Raw genomic sequence first — 21,282 nt, 5'->3', positions numbered from 1 at the left:
TGAATTTAAAGTCCCTTAATGTTAAGTCCCTCTCACTTTTATACCCACACTCACTTGTATACTTCACACTCTTGTATACAGCTCAAAACATTCACAGCTCAAACAATCGCTTGTATACTTCCCTCTTATAGTTAGCAGAGACTTCCTTGCTGTTTCACTGCTGGGAGAGACTGGATCACCCCAGGGTTCAGTTTTGAGGCAGAAGTTTGTCGGCTTAAGGTTGGGTCAGTATCCAAGATGGGGTTATTTGTGTGTAGTCGATGGCGCATAAGACCTCTCAGGTGGATAGGCACATTGTCTACACATAGTCCTGGCCTCTCTATAGGTACAATGGCGATGAAAGGTTTGATTACCGGCAACAGGCAAATGCTTCGGAGTACAGTTGGTGGGTATTTCACGGTATGGCTGTTGGTACAGTTCAGGTAGTCTTCAGGTAAGTTTCTCAAACTTAGTTCTTGTTACAGGTAATATGCACATGGTCAAGGTCTGTCATGGGGTCAAGTTGCTTGTGTGTCAATTGGCTAACAGTTTGTGTTTTTGGCCTCTAAAAATAGGGATTGGATAGTGTAGTTAAGCTATCAGTTTCTCTTGGTTTCATGACACACGTCAGAATATTTAGCTTGTATGCTAGCATGATCTAGAGTCAGTGCTGGCTCATTCTTCAGAGTAGGTATAGTGGTTACAGCTATCCATGACTAGGTAGAGCATTCGTTCATAATTAGTTGGTTGATTCTACTGTCATAGGGTCTGTATTAGGTTTTTCAGGGTCAGTGAAGTTAGGGGGTGATGTTGTTTATTAGGTTTATGCATTCTACTACTTAACCAACCAGGTCAGGTGTTTTGCCCTCTAAAGGCCTGCCCTCGGTCGCAGTTCAACCTTTGTTGTTAGGCTTAACCTTCCATGCAGGTACATGGAACGTTTGTGACACGTTGGGACGTTTGCTCTGACCACGTCACAGTTCGTTTCTCACATAAGGTCATCGATCACCACTTTGGGAAGTAATCATCGGAAATTCTTAGGTCACTCTTTTCGCCTTGGGGCAGCATCTGCAGCATCACGACACAAGGTTCCTCCGCACATTATACAGAAGTTAGGCAGGTGGAAGTCAGGCTGCTATGCTACTTATGTCCCAAATCCCCACAACGCAAATGGCTGATGTATTCAGATGCTTGATATTGTAATTCCAATAAATAATTTTATTCCTGCACGGTTTTGTATTTTTGTCCTCTAAAGGCTAACCCTCGGTTGGGGTTTTTGGGCACAATTCAACCACTTTCCTATACAGTGTTATGCTTATGTGTTATTAGTTTCCTTAAAGGAAGAACTGAAGAAGTATTATCTACTGGAGTAAGTCTTGCCAGTCATGTGTGAAGCTCCGACCACAAGTGAAAAGCCTATCAGGCTGTATTTGTGGGAGGGGCATTGAATATTTCACGCACGCCCCTTGTCACACAGGTGCGTGCGTATTTGTGGGAGGGGCCTTGTATATTTAACGCACACCCCCCTGTCACACAGGTGCATGCATTGCATTTGGCGAAACCCCCCTCCCCCCTTTCTTTACTTTATCAATTAATAGGGTATGCCCTCTAAAGGCTAAGCCTTGGTCACAGTTTTGGGGCACAGTACAACCGCTTTACTATACAGTGCAATGCTGATGTCTTATTAGTTTTGTTACAGGAGCCACTGATTAAGTATCATCTACTGGTGTAGGTAAGTCTTGCCGGTCACGTGTGGAGCCCCAATCACAAGTTTTATTTATACAGATATCACTTGTATAAGCATTAGTAATCATGGAATATTATGTGAGGTTCTTGCTTCTCGGCCTTTTGGCTAAGATCAAGTGTAGTATCTGTTCTTATCAGTTTTTCATGCCGGTGGACCGTAACGCCGATATGGGGCTGGTGGGGATGGGTGCTGCATGGAGGATGCAGGTGTACCAGGGCTTTCCGGGGCTGGTTCTGAGGAATCAGCTCGATGGCTGCCCCGATGTGACCTGTTCCCTCCGGGTCTCGCCATGAGGCTGAGAGGGTCTAGAGCCGAGGTACTTTAGTGCCTCGGGGAGTGGTGACCCCGAGGTGCCGAAACTCACTGGGAGGATAGACTCACTGAGTTGAAGCACGGGCACCATAATCTCTTCACCTTGTGGCACTCACCTCTTGATTCCCGGCCTTCTGGCTAGGATCAGAGAAATTTTTATAGATCCGGCCGGATGTCCGGGCAGTATATCTGCACACATTCACTTATTTATTTCTTTTTTTGTCTCACTGTGTCACTTTTTGCGTGTTGTGTGTTCACAGGATTTGTCAGGATGCGGTAGCCCTTCTGGGTGTCCCTCCTGGCGGTCTAGGGGAGGTGTGTGTGGCCATTAGGTTCCGCACCTCTCTGCAAACACCCCGGGTACTCCTGCTTTGGCAGGGTACCTACCGTAATCGGCTCTGCGGGCAGATACCTTGGCTAACGCCAAGGGGGATGCCGGGAGCATTTGTGGTCCCCTAGTAGCTTCGGCGAAAAGGGACATCGAACCTGGAACCTCGCAGGTACCTTTTGGTCCGGAGGCGAAGGGTAAGGTTTGTTGGGGGGCCTCTCTCCTATCGGAGAAGGGCTTGCGATAGACCGCATCCTTTGTGCACGTTTTTTTAGTGTAACACGTTTGCACTTTTTCTTGCACTTTGGGTGAATCGAAAGCACGTTCCTCGGCTTTAGATAAAAAAAAAATAAATAAAAAAATGGAATATTATGTGAGGTGCTTCAGCCTTCAGAATATTCAGTGATTCAATAATATGTTGCCAAACTTGGCAATTTTGGTGCAAAAAAAAATAAAAATGGTGGCAAAAAAAATGTCTGTGCCAAAATTGATGTGAAAATTTTTTTTCAAAAATAAAGGTGATGCAAAAATGAACTCTCGCATATTTTCATATTTTCAAGGCAGCACAAGAAACTTTTGAAAATATAAAGGGAAAAAAGGTGTGATTCATATCGCTGGTTCAGAAATTACAGTCGTTTCTGAATTTCTCCCCCCAATGTGTTATGACATCAAACTCAAAATTTATTAACAGCGATTCACATCATGTTGTGCATGGTATATGGTGCATCAATGTTGACCTACTGTATATAGATTGAACCAAAATAAAATTAGAAATTCCTATAGGGAAACATGTAAATTATATCATAAAAAATAACAAGGCTTTGGGGCAAGCAAAGGTTTGTTTGTTTTTATAAACATGAAGGACTATTAGATCGTTTTACCTTTTTTCAGATAGAGAAAGTCCTCAAACCTTTACAGAGAGGAAACTAGTATAAGATGGTTTTGTATAGGGAGACCCACAGGATTGTGTTATTAAATATGAGATTTCCGCAATGAATAAACTATCATAGGGGTTAGTTGTACTTTTATTAAATACATCAGCGGATTAGGCTGGGTGTCAGAACCTATAGGGTTAAAAGGTTCTTACAGGTTCTTTGTTTGCTTTTGTTGCCAGGTCACACCTAGTTGTCTAGCCCTTCAGCTGACCGCTTGATGAGAGCACCTGTGAGTTGCCTATTTAACCTGGCAGTTGGCTCTCAGTCAATGCCTGTGAAAAAGTATTTTTGCTCCAGTAGCTAGCGTGGATTCCCTGTTTCTCCTGTATATCCCGGCATCTTTGACTTTTGGCTTTCATCTCGACTTCTCTCTGCGACTTGGTGCTTTGACTTCTCCTGGCTTTGACTTGGTTAGTTGACTCTGGACGATTGTGTGAGTTTGTAGAAGTATTTTGTTAGTCTGTCTGTTATCACACTGTCCCCAGACCTAGTCAGTGTCATTGTAGTTTATTATTTTGACAATTACGCCCTTTCACGTATACAGGAAGGGACTGTCTTCGTGGTTACGGACCTGTTGTTTAGGGCAGGTATGTAAGTAGGCAGGGATAGGGGAACAGGCAAGATTAGTGTGCACTCCTTCCCTGCCCGTAGGTGACATTTTCACAGGCACATTTGCTGTCATGGAAGCTATGTCTGCTCTGGTGGAGCAAATGCAGAGACTTACTCAACTGGTCTAGGACTTAGCTGAGAGACTTCAGCAGTATGAGTCATCTCAGCCTCAATCAGGTTTAATCCAGACCTTGACTCAGAGGCTGCAAGACCAGGAACAGCTAATCCAGGGCTTGCAGGCCAGAATCCGGAGTCTGCTCGTACCCAGGTTTCATCTGTTCATGTTTCAGCTAGTTTGGAGCCACAAGTTCACTTTTTTGTGAAACCCTACTCCTCTGGTTCTGAGGCCCAAAGAGTGAGGATTATAATGTCCCTTTTGCAAGGAGGCCCTCAAGAGGTTTTTTTTTTCCCCTAAGTCCTGATGCCCCTTAGTTTTCCCCAGTGGATTCTTTATTTGCTGGTTTGGGACTTTTGTATTCAGAACCTGACAGAGCTGCATATGCGAGTCCCAGTTGCGCATGTTAAGGCAGGGACACAGACCTGTGAAAGAATACTGTACATACATTAGAAAATGGTGTGTAGCCTCTAAGTAGAACACATCAGTGTTAATTTGTCAGATCAGACTGGGATTATCTGATACCCTTGACCAAGCTATGACATTAGCAGTGCGCTTGGACAGATGCCTGCAAACGGGAGTCTTCTTCTTCCCATACTTCCTCTTCTTTTCCTGACTCCTCTCCTGTCTCTTCTTCAACCTGTGCCTGAGGATGAACCTATGCAGATAGGGTCCATCCGAACCCCAGAACAGTGCATGAGATTTCATCAAGTCAATGAATTGTGTTTTTACTGTGGGGAGAATACACAGTTCATCACCTCCTGTGACAAGCGTCCAAGTGGCAATCGTGGAGGCCACTTGGGCACACAGGTATGTCATGCCTCTCAGAGAGCTATACCTGACAGAGTTCTTCTGGGGGGCATTTTTCCAATCCAATTTAACGTCTAAGAGTTATGTAAAACCTGATTTGCAGCAGTTTCTGGCTGAACCAGCATCATGGGACACCTTGGGTCATAAAAGGGTGGAGTGTACTCCTGTTGACTTGCTGTGAGGGGGAAGTAGTGAGATTCGGGAGGATGACTGTGAGGACACCAATGAGTAGTGTGATTTGGAGGATGAGGATACAGATGAGGACATTGATGGTCCATCTGTATCCAAGTCAAGACCCCTTTACTCTCAGATTGTGAAGGGTCCGGTGTCCCCTCCTAAAAGGGGAGTACTGTTAGAACCTATAGGGTTAAAAGGTTATGACAGGTTCTTTGTTTGTTTTTGTTGCCAGGTTACACTTAGCTGTCTAGCTGGTCAGCTGTCCGCTTGATGAGAGCACCTGTGAGTTGCCTATTTAATCTGGCAGTTGGCTCTCAGTCAGCGCCTGTGAAAGAGTATTTTTGCTCCAGTAACTAGCTTGTATTCCCTGTTTTTCCTGTATATCCCGTGATCTTTGACTTCTCTCTGGTATAAGCGACTTGGTACTTTAACTTCTCCTGGCTTTGACGCGGTTAGTTAACTCTGGACTATTGTGTGAGTGTGTAGTCATATTTTGTTAGTCTGTCTGTTATCCCACTGTCCCCGGACCTATTCAGTGTCATTGTAGTAAGGCACTGTCTTCTTGGTTACGGAACTGTCTTTTAGGGCAGGTACTTAAGTAGGCAGGGATAGGGGAGCGATTGCCCTCTTATACACCCTCTGGTTCCACTTTGCTTTTCTTAAACAGACATACAAAAAAAATGTGTGTAATATTCCTGGTATGATCTCTGTGGTCACTTATGTCTCTCTAAAGCCATTAAAGTGCGTACAGTTAGGCTGGGTTCATATATGGCTAGCATCTGGCTGTAATGTCCATTTTTGTGTTTTTGCATTTTTCCATTCTAGGCCCGGTTTAGATTTTGTTTTTATGTATTATCTGTTTTATGTGCTATTCTCCCTGGCTAGGACATAGTTAATGGTATTAGCCAATGAGAAGTCAGGTGGGGCTATTTAAACCTGAGCTCTGTACACTCTGTGCTGGTTTTTATTTTTTGGATCTACTCTGACTATGTTATCAGGTTTACCTTGCTATGTTTCTTTGAGTTTTAACCATGGTTATTATAGTCCTGTTTATGATAGATTTGAATCTGCTTGGTTTTTAGTATATTTGTAGGTTTTTAGGATTGTGTATGTCTGTTCTGCTTAACCTTGTTATCTTAGTCTGTGTTCACTGTGTGTCTTGCTTGCACTCTTATTCCTCCATGTTTGGAGTTTGGTTTTGTATATTGCTGTTTGGTCTTCTGACCTGTATTCCTCCACGTTTTGGAGTTTGGTTTTGTGGAGTCTGCTCAAATTCCGGTTTCTGAACTGTATGTTAGTATGCACTATTTGTATATTTTATATCCTGTCTGGTTTGTCTGGTTGTTTAGTTGTTTTCCCGTTATGTTTATGGCTTGTCCAAGACAATGTACTGTATTATTTGTGTACATTTACGCCCATTGCACTTTAGCGAAGGTAGGGACCAGCACCGGGGTTGTTGATCCGCTGTTTAGGGCGTATTGGCCAGTAGACAGGGAGAGTTTTCTAGGGACAGCTTAGGGCTCACTTTCCCTGTCCACCCCGTCTGTCATGACAGAATAACCAGCCACCCTACTTGCCCTGGTGCCACTTTCCGTCTAGTATTTCTGATATTCGTTTTCAAGTGGACCAAACGCAAGGACCTCTTCGGCCAGTCCTGGAAGCTGTGTCCAGGTGGCAATCATGGAGCCACCTGGGCGCCCAGATATTTTTAGTAAACAAAAATTCTGATTCATGTTTTGGTTTTGTGTTTTTTAGAGGGTCTGTATTATCTGTCTTCTGTGCTATTCTCCTTGGCAAGGGAATAGTTAATGGTATCAGCCAATGAGAACTCGGGGGGGGGGGGGGGGGGGCGCTATTTAAACCTGAGCTCTGCTACACTCTGTGCTGGTTATTGGATTTACTCCGACTATGTTATCAGGTTTTTAACCATGGTTATTATAGCCTTGTTTATGTTTAGTATATTTGTCTGTTTTTAGGATTATGTATGCCCGTTCTGCCTAACCTTGTTATCTTAGGCTGTGTTCACTGTGTCTTGCTTGTACTAGTATTCCTCCAAGTTTGGAGTTTGGTTTTGTATATTCCTGTTTGGTACTCTGACCTGTATTCCTCCATGTTCATTTTTTGATCGGCTGCATCTGCTGGTTTCTGCTGTGTACTTGTTCCATATCTAGTCTTGTTCATTTATTTATATCTGCCATTTATCTTGATTCTGGTTTCTGGACTGTATGTTACTACGCTATATCCTGGCATGTTTGTATATTTATATCCTGTCTGGTTTACCTGGTTGTTTTTTTTTTTTTCCTGTTATGTTTCTGAGCCTGTCCCCGACAATGTACTGTATTATTTGTGTACCTTTACGCCTATTGCTCTTTAACGCAGGGAAGGACTGGCACCGTGGCAGTCGATCAGCCATTTAGGACGGATGCGCCAGTAGGCAGGGAAAGTTTTCTAGGGACAGCTTAGGGCTCACTTTCCCTGTCCACCCCATTGATCATGACACCGGAATAGATGAACTCAGCTTAAATCTCGACACAACTGATGCCACAACTGATGACAAGTTATCATCAGTTGTGTGGCATCCGGCGTCCATTGTTTGTGGGCAGCAGGCAGGGTAATGCAGCAAGCTGTGTTCCCCTTCGGCGTGTCCAACCATCCAGCATCAAAATTGAGAAGCTGAATTGCGAACTGTCCCAGTAAAATGAATAGGATCAGTTCTAGCATCAATTTCCCTTTAGAGTAAAAGAAACAGCAAATTTTCATGTTTTCATTTTGGTTTCTTCCTCCTCCCCCTTTTAAAAATCATTACTAATTTGTGTTTTCCACCTACAGGGCCCCGTGTGAGAGCTTGTTTAATGCGGAACAAATTACACTTGGTAATGACTTTATTTATTTTACCACAAAATCTATTGTGAGGCAAAAAAATTATATATATATATATATATATATATATATATATATATATATATATATATATATATATATATATATATATTAGATGTATTTGTGGGGCATACCTAAAATTAAAAAAAGTAATTTTTGTGGGGTTTCATGTACATGCAGTTCACTTTACAGTTAAAAAAATATATATCTTTATTCTGTAAGCTACAGCGATACCCAATTTTTATAGGTTTTGTTTTATTTTACTACTTTAAAAAAAAATATAGCTTTTTATAAGAAAATGAGTATGATTAAAATTGTCCACCTCTGACCTCTCTCTTTTATTTTTCTGTATATGAGCTAAATGAGGGTTCATTTATTGCACAGTGATCTGCAGTATTTATTGTTACCTTTCTGTTTTAATGGGTTTTTTTAATTTCTTTTTACTAATTTTTGTATTTCATGCATATGAAGTGACCAAAAATCTGCAATTCCAGACTTAAGTGTTTTTTTCTTTAGGTTTAGTGGTTTCACTAACATTATATTTTAATAGTTTGGACATTTCCACATGCAGCAATACCAAATATGTTCATTTGTATTTACATTATGTTATTTAAAAATTGGGGTTTATTTTAACTTTCATGGAGGGAGGGCTCATTCCCATTTATGACATTTTTTAAATCATGTTTCCGCAGCTTTTCTTATCTGTCTCTATAGGAGACTATTACATGCGGCCTTTTAATTGTATACAATATTCAATGCAATGCCATAGGCATAGCATTTTTCAGTGTTATTGGCGCTCCACTTATACAGGCTACTGAGGCTGCTAGTATATTTGGAGCAACAACTGTACAGCACGGAGGAGGATAAGGGATCTCCAACTGTCATCCCAGCTGTAAAAACCCGAAGGGTTAATCTGCACTGAGAAATTTAGTTTTTTCTTGTTGCTGTGGTTATGCCTGTCTTCTGAGACTGGTCAGATGACCTTGATTGGAGCACCTGTTCTGGTTCCTATATAAGCTGTCAGTCTGCTCTCACACCTTGTCTGTGAAAGAGCTCCTACTCCTAGCTAGTTTTGTATTTCATCTTGAATTCTGGCGTATTTGACCTATTGGCTCCGCTCTCTGACTCTTCTCCTGTTTCTGCAATTTGGCTTTTCTGCAATCTCTTGGTATTGACTCAGCTTGTGGACTGTCACTTATTGTGTGTGTATGTTTAGTTATTATTTCTGTTAGTGTGTGTGATTCCATACTGTGTCCCGCCCTCCATCTGTATTATAGTTAATTTTGTTGAAGTTTGACTCCCTGCACTTATTCAGGCAGGGACTGTCACTGTGGTTGTGGACCCATTGCCTTTGGCAGGTACACAAGTAGGCAGGGCAAATGGAAGTGGGTGAGTATAGTGTTGCACTCCTTCCCTGCCTATACGTGACACTAGCTGATTGAGACCCCAAATCCACCTGCACCAGTAATTTTACACTTTAGATCAAGGGATCAACTTAGGTTGTGGGATCTAAAAGGTTAATGCCGAGCAGCAGCAAAATCATTGATGTATGGCATTAGAGGTGATGCTTGCTGCTTATAACTATTTCTCACTGTCTCTGCAATATTATAAATCTTTAACCCCTTAAGGACCGGGGGTTTTTCCGTTTTTGCATTTTCGGTTTTTGCTCCTTGCCTTTAAAAAATCATAACTCTTTCAATTTTGCACCTAAAAATCCATATGATGGCTTATTTTTTGCACCACCAATTCTACTTTGTAATGACGTCAGTAATTGTGCCCAAAAATCTACGGTGAAACGGGAAAAAAAATCATTGTGAGACAAAATTGAAAAAAAAAAACGCCATTTTGTAACTTTTGGGGGCTTCCGTTTCTACGTAGTACATTTTTCGGTAAAAATGACACCTTACCTTTATTCTGTAGGTCCATATGATTAAAATGATACCCTACTTATACAGGTTTGAATTTTTCGCACTTCTGGAAAAAATCATAACTTCATGCAGAAAAATTTATACGTTTAAAATTGTCATCTTCTGACCCCTATAACTTTTTTATTTTTCCGTGTATGGGGCGGTATGAGGGCTCATTTTTTGCGCCGTGATCTGAAGTTTTTAACGGTATCATTTTTGCATTGATAGGACTTATTGATCGCTTTTTATTCATTTTTTCATGATATAAAAAGTGACCAAAAATGCACTATTTTGGACTTTGGAATTTTTTTGCGCGCACGCCATTGACCGTGCGGTTTAATTAATGATATATTTTTATAATTCGGACATTTCCGCACGCGGCGATACCATTTATGTTTATTTTTATTTTTATTTACACTGTTTTTTCTTTTATAGGAAAAGGGGGGTGATTCAAACTTTTAATAGGGAAGGGGTTAAATGATGTTTATTCACTTTTTTTTTGCACTTTTTTTTGCAGTGTTATAGGTCCCATAGGGACCTATAACACTGCACACACTGATCTTTTACATTGATCACTGGTTTCTCATAAGAAACCAGTGATCGATGATTCTGCCGCATGACTGCTCATGCCTGGATCTCAGGCACTGAGCAGTCATTCGGCGATCGGACAGCGAGGAGGCAGGTAGGGGCCCTCCCGCTGTCCTGTCAGCTGTTCGGGATGCCGCGATTTCACCGCGGCTATCCCGAACAGCCCACTGAGCTAGCCGGCATGCTTTCGGTTTCACTTTAGACGCGGCGTTCAACTTTGAACGCCGCGTCTAAAGGGTTAATAGCGCGCAGCACAGCGATCAATGCCGCGCGCTATTAGCCACGGGTCCCGGCCGTTGTTAGAGGCCGGGCCCGAACCGCTATGATGCGGGGCCACGCCGTGGCCCCGCGTTATAGATCGGGAGTGGACACATGACGTTCCAGTACGTCATGTGTCCTTAAGGGGTTAAAGGGGTAGGGGCATTTTTATTTTTTTTTATCAACTGGTGCAAGAAAATTAAAGATTTCAAATAAAGATTTAAAAATCTAAAACCCCCAGTACTTATCAGCTGCTGTATGCTTCACAGGAAGTTTCTTTCCTGTCTGACCACAGTGCTCTCTGCTGACACCTTGGTCCATGTCAGGAACTGTCCAGAGCAGGAGAGAGTTGCTATGGGGATTTGTTCCTGCTCTGGACAGTTCCTTAAATGGACAGAGGTGTCAGCAGAGAACACTGTGCAGAGACATAAAATAAATTCAAAATGAAAATAACTTCCTTTGGATCATATAGCAGCTGATAAGTACTGGAAGGGTTAAGATTTTTAAACGGAAGTAATTTACAAATCTCTTTAACTTTCTAGCACCAGTTTATTTGAAAAAAAAAAATGTTTTCCACGGGAGTACCCTTTAACCCCTTCAGGACGGAGCCCATTTTGGCCTTAAGGACCGGAGCGTTTTTTGCACATCTGACCACTGTCACTTTAAACATTAATAACTCTGGAATGCTTTTAGTTATCATTCTGATTCCGAGATTGTTTTTTCGTGACATATTCTACTTTAACATAGTGGTAAATTTTTGTCGATACTTGCATCATTTCTTGGTGAAAAATCCGTAAATTTGATGAAAAATGTGAAAATTTTGCATTTTTCTAACTTTGAAGCTCTCTGCTTGTAAGGAAAATGGATATTACGAATACATTTTTTTTTTGGTTCACATATACAATATGTCTACTTTATGTTTGCATCATAAAATTGATGTGTTTTTACTTTTGGAAGGCACCAGAGGGCTTCAACGGTCAGCAGCAATTTTCCGATTTTTCACAAAATTTTCAAACTCAGTATTTTTCAGGGACCAGTTCAGGTTTGAAGTGGATTTGAAGGGTCTTCATATTAGAAATACCCCATAAATGACCCCATTATAAAAACTACACCCCCAAAAGTATTCAAAATGACATTCAGTCAGCGTTTTAACCCTTTAGGTGTTTCACAGGAATAGAAGCAAAGTGAAGGAGAAAATTCACAATCTTCATTTTTTACACTCACATGTTTTTGCAGACCCAATTTTTGAATTTTTACAAGGGGTAAAAGGACAAAATTTTTACTTGTATTTGTAGCCCAATTTCTCTCGAGTAAGCACATACCTCATATGTCTATGTAAAGTGTTCGGCGGGCGCAGTAGAGGGCTCAGAAGGGAAGGAGCGACAAGGGGATTTTGGAGAGTACGTTTTTCTGAAATGGTTTTTGGGGGGCATGTTACCTTTAGGAAGCCCTTATGGTGCCAGAACAGCAAAAAAAAAACACATGGCATACCATTTTGGAAACTAGACCCCTCGGGGAATGTAACATGGGATAAAGTGAACCTTAATACCCCACAGGTGTTTCACGACTTTTGCAAATGTAAAAAAAAAAAATAATTTTTTACCTAAAATGCTTGTTTTCCCAAAAATTTTTTATTTTTAAAAAGGGTAATAGCAGAAAATACCCCTAAAAATTTGAAGCCCAATTTCTCCCGATTCAGAAAACACCCCATATGGGGGTGAAAAGTGCTCTGCTGGCGCACTACAGGTCTCGGAAGAGAAGGAGTCACATTTGGCTTTTTGAACGCAAATTTTGCTCTGGGGGCATGCCGCATTTAGGAAGCCCCTATGGTGCCAGGACAGCAAAAAACCCCCCACATGGCATACCATTTTGGAAACTAGACCCCTCGGGGAACGTAACAAGGGGTTAAGTGAACCTTTATACCCCACAGGTGTTTCACGACTTTTGCATATGTAAAAAAAAAAAAAATTTTTTTACCTAAAATGCTTGTTTTCCCAAAAATTTTACATTTTTAAAAAGGGTAAAAGCAGAAAATACCCCCCAAAATTTGTAACACAATTTCTCCCGAGTACGGCGATACCCCATATGTGGCCCTAAACTGTTGCCTTGAAATACGACAGGGCTCCAAAGTGAGAGCGCCATGCGCATTTGAGGCCTAAATTAGGGATTGCATAGGGGTGGACATAGGGGTATTCTACGCAAGTGATTCCCAAACAGGGTGCCTCCAGCTGTTGCAAAACTCCCAGCATGCCTGGACAGTCAACGGCTGTCCGACAATACTGGGAGTTGTTTTGCAACAGCTGGAGGCTCCGTTCTGGAAACAGTGGCGTACCAGACGTTTTTCATTTTTATTGGGGAGGGGAGGGGGGCTGTGTAGGGGTATATGTATATGTAGTGTTTTTTTACTTTTTATTTTATTTTGTGTTAGTGTAGTGTAGTGTTTTTAGGGTACAGTCACACGGGCGGGGGTTCACAGTAGTTTCTCGCTGGCAATTTGAGCTGCAGCAGAAAGTTTGCGGCAGCTCAAATTTGCAGCCAGATACTTACTGTAATCCTCCACCCATGTGAGTGTACCTTGTACGTTCACATTGGGGGGGACATCCAGCTGTTGCATAACTACAACTCCCAGCATGCCCGTTGGCTGTCGGTGACTGCTGAGAGTTGCAGTTTTGCAACAGCTGTAGGCACACTGGTTATGTATCACTGAGTTTGTGACCTAACTCAGTGTTTCACAACCAGTGTGCCTCCAGCTGTTGCAAAACTACAACTCCCAGCATGTACGGTGCATGGTGTACGGTGACTGCTGAGAGTTGTAGTTTGCAACAGCTGGAGGCACACCGGTCGTGAAACACTGAGTTAGGTAAAAAAAAACTCTGAGTTTCACAACCAGTGTGCCTTCAGCTGTTGCAAAACTACAACTCTCAGCAGTCACCGACAGCCAACGGGCATGCTGGAAGTTGTAGTTATGCAACCAGCAGATGCACCACTACAACTCCCAGCATGCACTTTAGCTGTTTGTGCAAGCTGGGAGTTGTAGTTATACAACAGCTGAAGGTACACTTTTCCATAGAAAGAATGTGCCTCCAGCTGTTGCAAAACCATAAGTCCCAGCATGCCCATAAGGGAATGCTGGGAGTTGTGGTGGTCTGCCTCCTGCTGTTGCATAACTACAGCTTCCAGCATGCCCTTTTTGCATGCTGGGATCTGTTGCTAAGCAACAGCAGGAGGCTGTCACTCACCTCCAACGATCCTCGCCGCACAGGTCAGTCCCTCGTCGTCTCCGCCGCCGCAGCTGCTCCTGGGGCCCCGATCCCAACAGGGGCGCCGGGGATCGGGGTCCCCAGCACCCGGGGTGCACGTCCCGCACCCGCTCACGTCCTCCGGAAGAGGGGCGGAGCGGGTGCGGGAGTGACACCCGCAGCAGGCGCCCTGATTGGTCGGCCGGTAATCCGGCCGACGAATCAGGGCGATCGTGAGGTGGCACCAGTGCCACCTCACCCCTGCAGGCTCTGGCTGTTCGGGGCCGTCAGAGACTGCCCCGAACAGCCAGTAATTCCGGGTCACCGGGTCACTGGAGACCCGATTGACCCGGAATCGCCGCAGATTGCTGGACTGAATTGTCCAGCGATCTGCGGCGATCGCCGACATGGGGGGACATAATGACCCCCCTGGGCGATATGCCGGGATGCCTGCTGAACGATTTCAGCAGGCATCCGGCTCCGGTCCCCAACCGGCTAGCGGTGGGGGCCGGAATTCCCACGGGCGTATGGATACGCCCTCGGTCCTTAAGGACTCGGCATGCAGGGCGTATCCATACGCCCTATGTCCTGAAGAGGTTAAATATGAAAAACAAAGGTTTGTCTATCATGGTACTTAATTATAGCAAATAGCACTGCATTTGCTGGGCTAAATAGGTGGAATTTAGCAGAGATGGCATTTTGTAAATAGGCCTTTTCTTTATCCTCCTCAACTGTTAGGCTAAGTTTTGGAAAACTGTCCCTGCAATTTTTGAGCCAAAGTCAGAAGTGGATTCATAAGAGAGAAGTGTAAATCCTTCCTTTATATGTCCTATTCCTTTTGAATACACCTTTGGCTTTGGCTCAAGAACTGCTGTGGCAGTTTTCCAAAAACTGCCAGAAAAAAAAAAAAAGTGCTTAAAGGAAAACTGTAGTGGTATATCCCCCTTCGGATAGGTGATATGTTATAGTTTGCAGGGGTCCAACCCCTTGGGGCCCATCGCAACTTCCTGTAAGGGCCCCCGGCAGTGCACAGGAAGGAGGCCTGTCTGTCCCCAGCATGACGCAGCAGCCGACATGTCCCCACCCATATATCCCATAGAGATACATGGAGGTGGCACGTCAGCTGCTGAGTCATGCGGGGAAGAAATGATCCCATCATGCAGATGGCCGTGGCCCCATACAGGAGATTGTGATGCGTCCCAGCAGTCGGGCCCACCGCAATCTATAACGTATCCCCTATCCTTTGGATACTACTACAGTTTTCCATAAAGTCCTCATTAGAGTTTTTGAGAGGGTAATTTTGCTTTTAAATTTCTTATTATTTAAATTGATAGATCATATATTCAGATTTGTTTTACTTTATTTGGTAGTTTTTGTTGCCTTATTTGTCTTTTTGTCCCTACCTTTTTGCTTTGACAATTTAAACACATTGGCCCTTATTTACTAAGACCTGAGTGTTTTTTGGAGTGTTTTAGTGTTTACTCCATTTTTTTTTTCACACCTTATTTACTATTGTGTCGCCTGTGTCGTTTTTTTTTTTTTGTCGCACGGTTTATGTTTGGGTCGCTCAAAATAGGCGGGTAAAACCCGAGTGAAAAAAAAAAACATCAAGACTTGGATAATCTATTGAGAAGAGAGGACATTTAGAGAAAAGTTAAATGTGGAAAGCAAGACAAAATAAATCCATCAGCATGAAATATTTATTTTAAAGTTTAGCAAAATAGTACATGTAAAGAAAGGCTGACTAAAGGCCACTAAATCATCCACCAGTTTGTTAATCTACCATGAGAGAGGCAAATAACGTCTCTAATGGCTGTTGCTGGGAACATCCTTAAAAACCCTCCGTTTTTAGGAACTTTTCGACTGCTGCCGGCTGTCGGGTTTTTAGTTTCACAATCTCTCACTTTTTCTGTGTGTTTCACATTACACTCTGAGAGTTTTTGGTGATTTACTCGGGAAAACGCCCCATTTAGTTGAAAACATACCCATTTGGTGTGTTTTAAGAAACACTCAGAGTTTTAGAAAGGGAGTGTTTCTTTGGTCGCAAACATTGTCGCATCGGGAATGCGATTAAAAATCACGCGCAAAACCCGACAAAAAGACTCGGGATCACGTTAGTAAATGAGGGCCATTATTTTCATTATATATTGTGCCTTTACAATTTCCTTTTATCCATGTTAGTTTGCTCTTGTTTCTAGTGCATTTATTTTCATAACATATACTGTATATCATTTGCAGGACATATTTCTAATGCTTTTAAGTATGACTGACTTATTTGTGTGCTTGATAAATATGACATTCAGACTAAGCTCCAATCTTTTCAACTCACTTAGTTAAAAAATAAAATAAATAAAAAATAAACTGGCAAACAGTATTTGCTTTGATTTACACAATTTCTCATCTTAAAACACTTGTATGAAAACATTGTATGGCAAAACAATGCTAAACCAACCTTAAAGGGAATCTGTCAGCTGTTAAAAGCCCCTTGACAGACATACTTTTTGATTTGTGAATAGCTGCTTGTGAGTCTGGCAATATCAATTTTTCATTTATTCAAATAAACAGAATAGACCACAGGGTGGATCTGATCACCTGAAGTGCCCAGAATTTTCTCCTATCGCTGCTTGTCTCCTCTTGCATGCTTTAAAGCATCTCTGTGGTGTGCTGTAGAAAATGGAAATGCTGGACACTTGAGCAAAACAAAATAGCTATCACGCCCCCTCCCATAGGCTTGCATTGAGGGGCGGAGCGTGACATCACACGGGGGCAGAGGCGTGACCTCACACGCCAACCGACCTGCGGTCGACCATAATCGGACCCGGACACGCTCCGGGCACTGATTACAAACGGGGTGCCCCGTGCATGATCCCGGGGGTCCCCAGCGGCGGGACTCTCGCGATCAGGCATCTTATCCACTATCCTTTGGATAGGGGATAAGATGTTTAAGCACCAGAGAACCCCTTTAAGTAAAACACCAGCCGGTGATTACTTTTGCCTGGACTCTCACAATATCTAGGCCATTGACAGATTAACAGATACAAGATAGTACACTACTTAGATGTACGTATGTGGTATGCACTTATGAGGGCAGAAAAATGCGGTACAGTATGCTTAAAAAAAACGTATTTTAGAAAAACACCAGCCTGTGATTACTTTTGCCTGCACAGTATCTAGGCCCTTGACAGAATAACAGGTACAAAATAGTACACTTCTTAGATGTATGTATGTGGTATGTAGTTATGCACTTATGAGGGCAGAAAAATGCAGTACAATACGCTTAAAAAAAGTATTTTAGCAAATCACAAGGCAGTGATTACTTTTGCCTGGACTTTCACAGTATCTAGGCCCTTGAAAGAATAACAGGTACAAAATAGTACACTACTTACTTGTACATATGTGGTATGCAGTTATGCACTTGTGACGGCAGAAAAATGCAGTACAGTACGCTTAAAAAAGTATTTTAGTAAATCCCCAGCCAGTGATTACTTTTGCCTGGGCATTCACAGTATCTAGGCCCTTGACGGATAAACAGGTACAAAATAGTACACTACTTAGATGTACATATGTTGTATGTACGTATGAGGGCAGAAAAATGTGGTACATTACGCTTAAAAAAACATATTTTTGCATAACACCAGCAGTACACAACAGTGCTGCAGCACAAAAAAAGTTGTTTACTAAACACAAAATTGCACTCTGTCAAAGACTATTAGGAATGTACTGCTGGGTATTATACCGTCTACAGATTACTATAACCGACAGATGAAAAATAATTCCTGCCTCCTCTGCTAAGGTTCATGAAGTTGAGACAGCTTGTTGAAATGTATGAGGCAACACACAGCTATCTGCCCCTCTCTGTAATACAATGATGAAGAAAGTGACTGGGAGGTTTATGGCTGCAGTAAAAATCCTTTTCAGTGGAAAAAAAAAAAGCACTGCTCTCTGTCCACCAGAATGCTGATGTGACCAGGATGTGAAATGCTGCAGAAATGAGCTTTTCTGTGTAACACACACAGCAATGTCCGTCCTATCTCTATGCAATGTAATGAATGATATGATGAGCCGCAAAATGGCTGCCGAATATATAGGGCTGTAACATCACAGGGGGGACTGGCTGCTGATAGGCTGCAGCCTGCATGTGATTCAGGGTCATCCCGCCTACCTTCCTTCCCACCTTCCCACCATTCCTTGCCCCATGTACTGACATGTGGATCCACCATTTTAGATGCCCTGGAGCCTGGAACGCAGTAAATTGAGTTTTATGAAGCGATTTGCGTGATAGAATCGCGGTGAGATTCGCATTCGTAGCATATCAAATATTTCATGAAATTCGTAATGAATTTGGGTTTGTCAGCTTCGATTTGTTCATCTCTAGTACATATGATTAACATTATACCATATGCCAGATATATCCCTTTACCTTTTATTTGACCTCAAATGGGGATGTATGAGGGCTCATTGTATGTGCTGTAATCTGTATTTATTATAGGTACAATTTTTGTTTTGATGGGACTTTTTTTAATCTGTTTTTTATAATTATTTTTCTGGTATATGAAGTGACCAAAAATATACAATTTTGGACTAATATTTTAATAATTCAGAAATTTATGCACACAGCAAAACCACATAGGTTTCTCTATTTTTTGTGTGCATCTTTTTTTATTTAAAAATGGGAAAAGGGGGTGATTCAAGCTTTTTTTTTTTTTTTTTTTTTTTTTTTTTAGGGAGGGTCTTATTCACATTTCTTAACTTTTTGTTTTACATTTTGTGCACAATTTTTTTGTCCCAATAGGGGACTATTACATGTAATCTTTAGATTGCACATACTTAAAGGGGTATTCCGGGATTTTTTTTTATTTGACTATGCTACAGGGGCTGTAAAGTTAGTGTAGTTCATATAGTGTCTGTAACTGTGTGTGATGGTTTTCTCACAATTCTTCTGTGATTTTCACCTCACTATTTATTTTTACCAGCATACAAAATGACTGTTGTCTGGGATTTTTTCCAGCTTGCAATGCAGCCGAGACCTGACTCACTAGTCAGCTAATGACAGGGAGCCTGTCTGCTTCAATGGGTGGAGGGATCAATCTGCAAATAATGCAACAGCTGGAGGCACCCTGATTGAAAAACCACAGGTCTGCAGCTCATTTATGTTTCAATGGGTGGGGTGGCTGATGTATGGGAAGGAGGAAAATAGAATTGTGGGATTTGTAGTCAAAAAAAGAAAAGTCAAACAGGAAATACAAGTTCTCAAAAAGCTAGCCACAGGGCAAGCACAGATCCTTCCTAAGCATGTCCATTATGGTCTGCCAGGTACGTACTAAAATCACCTTATGGTGGATAACCCCTTTAACAATGCTACTCCATAGAACAAGATTGATCAATGTAACTGGTGCTCCATTACTACAGGCTGTTGAGGCTACATGCACTATTGAAATGGTGATCGGATGGTAAGGAAACAGGAAAGAACCCTCCCACCATCCTTTCAGCTGATTGAACTGATAAGCACCCAATAAACCCATTGGACTAGCTGGAATGAGGTCTAAAGGGTTAATGCCGGACATCAGCCTGATCGGCAATGTCCAGCATTTGCCATTGGTCCTGGCTGCCTATAGCAACCAGGTCCCACCGGGTATAAAGCGCACTCAGCTGCTGAGAGCGCTTTATATACGGGAGCAGGACTAGGGCATACAGGTATGCCTGATATCCTTAAGGTGTTAAGGGACTGGTTCAACCTTGGTTTTGGTGGAAATCAGAAAATACAGTTAAGTAACAAAAAAGGTTTAGTCAACTTTTACTCTCACAGCTTAAAAAAGTTTGTTTAACCCTGCTAGAAATGCTCTATTTTGTTAAACCCTTAAAAAGTAACATGGCAAAAAAGGCCTACTAAACTTTTACTCTCACTGATAATTAAAAATTTTTCAATTAGACCAAGCTAAAAATATTTCTTTTTTTGTTAAACTCTGAAAATACAGGTAAAGTACACTGCTCAATGCTTTGCTTAATCGGTTGCTGTCTAAGGACAAGCCGTTTCGTCCTGAGATGGCAACCGCTGTATGGCGCAGATTCCCAACTCGAGCCCGCGTCCTACCATCCGGCCCCCATTCCTGTAGCTGGGGGCTGGCGTTAATAGCTGACATGTGGCGATTGCTACGGCCAGCTATTAACCCTTTATATCACCGCTCTCAAAGTTGACAGCGACGTCTAAAGGGACACTTACAGCATCCCTGGTGGTCGGTTGGGGAAGATCGCCCCACCGCAGCGCCTTCACGAGGGGTGGGGGCGGGTATCCACTGCTGAGGTAGCCGGAGGGCTTACCTCTTCTCCTGGGCTGGCTTCTGCGCTGAGAATGCTAACAAGAAGTTAAAAAAAAAACACCCATTAACTCCTTCCTTGTTAAGTTTAAATCACAACCCTTTTCCGAAATTCCATATAAAAAATATGTAACCATAATAAAAATAAACATATGTGGTATTGCCATGTGCCTAAATGTCTGAACTATAAAAATATACCATTAGTTAAACTGCATGGTCAATGGCGTATGCACCAAAAAAATTCAAAAGTCCAAAATAGCATATTTTTGGTCACTTTTTATATCATGAAAAAATTTATAAAAAGTGATCAAAAAGTCCAATCAACACAAAATTGGTGCAGCTAAAAACTTTAATTTTTCCCCATATACGGAAAAATTAAAAAGATGTAGGGCTCAGAAGATGACAATTTTAAACATATTAATATTTGTGCATGTAGTTATGATTTTTTCAGAAGTAAGACAAAATCAAACCTGTATAAGGCTTAAACTTGTTTTGGCGTTTTTTTGGCCAAAAAACACTGCGTACAGATGTCAACTGTAAATCAATGAGAAATCTCAAAATTATTTTTCCACTTGGCGTTTTTCAGTTTGGCGTTTTTTTTAATTTATTTATTTTTATCCTTTTGGCGTTTTTTCACTCTTTTTTTAGCTCCTTGACGGTTTTTCAAAGTCGCAGCATGTTAAGCCAATGGCGTTTTTTCCCATGAAATCTTGGTGTTTTTCTCCCATAGAAGTCTATGGGAGTGAAAAAAACGCCAAGAAAAAGACATGTGGGTTTTAACTTTGGCGTTTTTGCAGGCGGTTTTTATTCTTTTTTGGACTTTAGCGATCCAAAAAGGTGACAGAAAATAAATTTATAATTTTTATAAAATTTTTAAAAACCGGATCAATTTATGTGTGCGGGTAAGGCACTAAAAATGTAGCCGACAATCATAAAAATGTAGTGTGTGTGTGTGTTTTTTACTTTTTTTTCTTTTCTTTTTACATTTTTTTAGATAGTACTACTACTCCCAGCATGGAACACACTGTTCCATGATGGGAGTAGTAGTGCCTGTACTAATTGACAGATCGCCCCGGGTTCCATT

The 21,282-nt window shown here is 41.9% G+C and overlaps 1 non-coding gene across 1 annotated transcript; it reads left to right on the top strand.

Annotated features, from left to right (window-relative positions):
- The first annotated feature begins 1,811 nt into the window (after positions 1-1,811).
- LOC130267859 (U2 spliceosomal RNA) lies at positions 1,812-1,999 on the top strand. The gene has a single exon (XR_008843311.1). It is a non-coding gene; the product is annotated as a U2 spliceosomal RNA (small nuclear RNA).
- Positions 2,000-21,282: the final 19,283 nt, after the last annotated feature.

Source organism: Hyla sarda, chromosome 4 (assembly GCF_029499605.1).
Source record: "Hyla sarda isolate aHylSar1 chromosome 4, aHylSar1.hap1, whole genome shotgun sequence".
Taxonomy (NCBI): domain Eukaryota; kingdom Metazoa; phylum Chordata; class Amphibia; order Anura; family Hylidae; genus Hyla; species Hyla sarda.
This window is presented reverse-complemented; position numbering and strand designations above follow the sequence as displayed.